Raw genomic sequence first — 5,049 nt, forward strand, 5'->3', positions numbered from 1 at the left:
TCAACATGATTTCTCAAGTTTCTTTTTCACAATGCTGAGAATATCGCACCACAAAGCACAGGGATGGGTAGAAGTAGGCATGCATGTAGGAACACAATGCATGTGTACACACACACGTGTGCATGCATGCCCACACAACTTGGTATAAAGCCACGCCCTCGTTCCATACTCAGAAGCAGGGTACTCTAAACCCTTAGAAACTCTCAGACAAAAGGAAAAAAAGAACCTTAAAGTCGCTTGTTTCATGTTTGAAATATGCAAATCATCATTATTAAAACCCCTCAAGCATGCAATATCACGTATATTTGAACTGAGCATTCTTGAATATAATTTCCCTATCAACTGAGATATATGAAACCAAAGAGAAATAAGAAGGCAGCCGCATGGGCACAAATATACACACCCCCCCAAATCATTACCTGAATTTTGTCACAGTGGAACCCAGAACTGCTTGGGAGAAGGCTTAAAAACAGAGATTTTAAACTTAATGTAAATTGTACTTGAATAACCAGAAGGGGCACAAAACTGTGAGGTCAAGACTCTGAGGGGTTTTGTGAAATCAGAAGTCAATGCAATATTGTAGAAGGCGATGGCAGGAGATAGAGGAGCGGGCCCCTTAAAATGTGCAGAACCCACAGACCAGCACGTGCCACTTTCCACACGGCGTTCTCCATCTCTAATGCTATCATCCTTCCATGTTGCCTCCAGCATCCTCGTAGCCACTGAGTCCGTTTTTGGCCCTCCCTGCAGCACCTCATCACTCAGTACCTTCCATTCCTTTGGAATCATGACCACATGACTTGGTCACAGCAGCCTCCCTCCCCAGGTGGCGCTTTCCAGTCTGCTAGCTGAACGGCATCCTCACTACCTCGGACTCTCTTCTGTTCGTAAGGTCTAGCTGTGCTTGTTCCAACTACTTGACTTCCTGGCTACGAGAAGCTGCAGCCTAGCAAGACAGTAAAGAGTTCAGGCCCTGGAATCCGATGGAACTGTATCTGAAATCACTTGCTAGCTGTATGATCTTTGGCAAGTTACTTAACTTCTCCAAGCCTCAGCTTCCTTTTCTGAAAAATGGAGAACATAATAGCACTTAGATCACAGGATTATTGTAAGAATACATGATATCACCCAGGTGAGGTGTCTGTCCCAGGGGAGGCATTTGGTAAGTGTTAACCATCACCAAAGCCACTTTGTCATTGTCGTCATCGTCGGCATCATCATCATGTCCTGCTCTCAGTGTGATGAAACTCTTCAGATGACCCTCCCACAGAAAGCTCCTTCTGTTTAGCTCTGAAATATTCCACTTATAAAACCCATGGAAATAAATGTCTCCCTTTCATCCTCTGATCTCATTTCAGTTGCTATCCGATGCCCCAAGTCTTCCATAGTCAGAGAAATGAATTCCAGGATTTTTCTGACAGTTACATGCCTGCCCCATGGCTGCAAAGAGTTGTGGACAGCAAGATACTGGCCCTTGGGCAACTGTAGTGAAAGGTAAGCACTGCCTCCCACTGGGACCACACACAAGGGAAAGTTCCTCAGAGGAAGACTAGAGAACTGTTAAGGAATTCAAGGCTAGATAGTCAAACCATGGCAAAATTGTCTACTGTATCTGGGACTGTGGTGTGCAAACTACCAACACAGGCCTTCTGAAGACAAAGCTTAATAAATGTTGGCCAATAGGAGCGCCTGGGTGGCTCAGTCGGTTGAGCGTCCGACTTCGGCTCAGATCATGATCTCGAGGTTCGTGGGTTCCAGCCCCACGTCGGGCTCTGTGCTTGCAGCTCAGAGCCTAGAGCCTGTTTCGGGTTCTGTGTCTCCCTCTCTCTCTGCCCCTCCCCCACTCGCGCTCTGTCTCCCTCTGTCTCAAAAATAAATAAACATTAAAAAAAAATTTTTTTAAATGTTGGCCAACTTCTCCCTTTTCCCAGTACCGCCCCCCCCCCCCCCATCCATACTGAAGAGGAGTAGCACAGAAACAGAGTCATCACATTCCAGGACACCGATCCACTGCCCTAGGAGTCTGAGGGTCTGCCTCTTTCTCGGGATCTCCTCTCCAGCCAATCTCTTGCTTCCATGAAGTTAGGCAGTTATCAGCGCTGCTCTCTTTGTCTCCTTCTCACTCTATGTCTTTTATCTTGATTGCTTGCATGAAGTAAGGTGATATGAGGAGGTCAGGGGTGCAGAAAGATGGGCTAGTGTTTCTAGGTATAGAAGAAAATGCCCTTTCTCTGATTCTCTGAATTTCTCTGTCTGTTCTTTGCCCCAAGATCTCCTCAATTGTTAGATATTACTACTCTTGTAGCAAGAAAGTACATGTCAGTCAGTGGGAAGTAGATTAAAAGATTACGGCAACAGAGTAAGAGAGCCAAAAGCAGAGTAAGAGCTTAGCCCCAACCTTAGCCCAGTAGCCTTACATCCCACAGAATAAAAGCCGATTTGAGGTTCTCTTGATATAACAGGTACCATCAGAAGTCCACCAATGTTCCGTGGACCTTTCCACGTGTTCAGGCCAACTGCCAGTATGTGCATATGACTGCTTAAGACCTCTTTCCCAGAACTGCAAATCTCCACGCTGTCTACATGTGCAGCAATCCAAAAAATGCCAGTGAATTAACACCACCACCCCAGGAGCGGTGAGATGTTGCTCATAAGTTGGTGTATAAATGCTTCAGCTTCCTGGTCCCTTGAGTGGGATAATTCTGAGGCGTGATGTGTGTTGCACCATTTTCCAGAGTTGCTCTGTATGGTTAAGTGTCAGACCACCACTGCGGTACCTGGCTTAACAGCACAGTATTTATTGACTGCCTTCATTTCCTTTATAACTATCCCATTCCCTTACAGGCGTTACCTGCAATTCCCAAACAAACCAATTTTATTCAAATCCGTGTCTCGGAGTCTGATGCCTGAAGAACCCAAGCTAAGCTTCCGTGATTATCCTTGGCTCAGTCGATAAAAAAGCCTGAGGGAGTCAGAGTCTTGACCAAAGTATTTTTGCTATTGTGTCTCACAGTCATCTGTATAATGAACCTTTGGTTCTTAAATCATAGTCTAATGAGGACTTACTAGCCAAATGGGATATATAGAGAGTAACTAAAGATCAAATAGCACAATATACTTAAATAATTTCCTCTTGAGAATATCAATCTTCTAAATGTAAGGGATGTGGAAAATTCTTCTTTTACTATGAGGTAGGAATGTTGGGATCAAGGGTCATTTTCACAAATTGGCAAATTAAAGGGATTAGGAAAAGCCACTTCTGATCACTAAAAAATGTAAACTTTCTCTGACTAATCCAAATGAATACACAAATGCTTGCCAAGATTTGTTTGAAAAAGTTGTTTGAAAAAATTAAGGATAAAGATTTCCGGAACAAGCTGAATACATTTTTAAAATGAAAGCACAAATGGAACAATATGCTATCAGCTTCAACAACAGATGAATGACAAAATCAACAACAAAAATACAAGCTCAGTTTTTGAGCACTTAAATGTAGACAGTTTGTTAAATGTTTTATGTACATTATTTCACATAATCCTCACAATAACTCTTTTTTTATAAAGTTTTTTTTAGTTTACTTATTTATTTTGAGAGAGAGAGAGAGAGAGAACGAGTGGGGGAGGAGCAGAGACAGAGGGAGAGAGAATCCCAAAGAGGCTCCGCATGATCAGCATGGAGCCTGACACGGGGCCCGAACTCACAAACCCGTGAAATCATGACCTGAGCTGAAATCAAGAGTCAGACTTTAACCGACTGAGCCACCCAGGCGCCCCTCCTCACAATAACTCTTAAAAATATTATTTTTTATACTCATTTTGCACATGAAAATACTAAGGCACAGAAAGATTGAGTGACTCTTCCAGGGTCACACGGCTAGTAAAGGGTGTAGCTAGGATTTGAAATCATAGTCTTCTACTCCAAAGCATGTGCATTTTTTAATTTACTTCTTTGCTTCTCACTCATATACAGTTTTATTGCTGTATTTCTCTTCCTATATATTACTTTCAACAAAGATCAAAATTATAAAATGTAGAGCTAAATGTCATTTAATGTTTAAATCTTATAATAATTTATAATAACTATGTAAATAAATTCAGTCATGAGAAAAAATCCTTAGCTGGCTCACGTATCTAACCTGGGATTCATAAATTATCATATGCATAATGAGTCTACAGCATACCATATGTCCAATCAGGCCAGCAGATTCCATATACTTGGCTTTTTGACAGCATCAAATCTGGCATGGTTTACACTCTTGACGTGGCTTTTGAGTTCCGAGCCGTCACATTCCTGGTTCAGAACCTAGCAGAATGCTTTGCCCATAGTAGGCTTTTAATAAATGAATGTAACGGAGTCCCAGGTTTCCTTTGGACTGGTTACCAGGCCCAAGGCCCTCAAATAAGATTGAAACTACAATCAACCCAGTCACCAGGATTTGAGGTAACTGCTTTCTCCCTTCTGAAGTCAATGATGAGAAGCTCTTTCCTTACCCTACCACCCCAGCACTGAACAATTTTCCATTTTCTCCTGGGTCTTGAAGCTTGATTCTTAGGTCCTCAAGTTTCTGTGTCCTCCTGTGTTCTTGGGCGCTAACAATAGATCCCCGCCCCCTTCTAGTCCTCAGAAGTGTGCTGTGCCTTCCTGCCTCTTTGCCTTTGTTCGCAGTATTCCCTTGGTCTGAGATACCCCCTCCCCCATGTCTTGGCTTCTGTCTGGCTCTTGTCTTAGATTCCTGAACCTTGCCTGAACCAGGTACAGATGTAATTCCAGCCCCAGTCTCCAGTCCCTGCTCTCCACACCAGCTGGGAGTACTTACTTCAGCCAGCTGGGGTCTCCAACCTTGACCTGGCCCCTCAGATCTGGTGGTTGGCCAGCGTGAGCCTGATAAGGAGGCAAAGAGCCCTGAAAAGTCACCACCAGCATGTCTGTGTCAGCTGGAGGCCAGGTTTCCAGCCAGTGCCTGCAAATATCTAACTTATTTACTCATCCTGCCTTTTGTTTGAGTTCTTTGAACACAGCAGGTTCCCCCAAATGATTTCAGACAGCACA

This window comes from Panthera pardus, unplaced genomic scaffold, assembly GCF_024362965.1.
Source record: "Panthera pardus isolate Hobbes unplaced genomic scaffold, ASM2436296v1 HiC_scaffold_27, whole genome shotgun sequence".
Classification (NCBI taxonomy): Eukaryota; Metazoa; Chordata; class Mammalia; order Carnivora; family Felidae; genus Panthera; species Panthera pardus.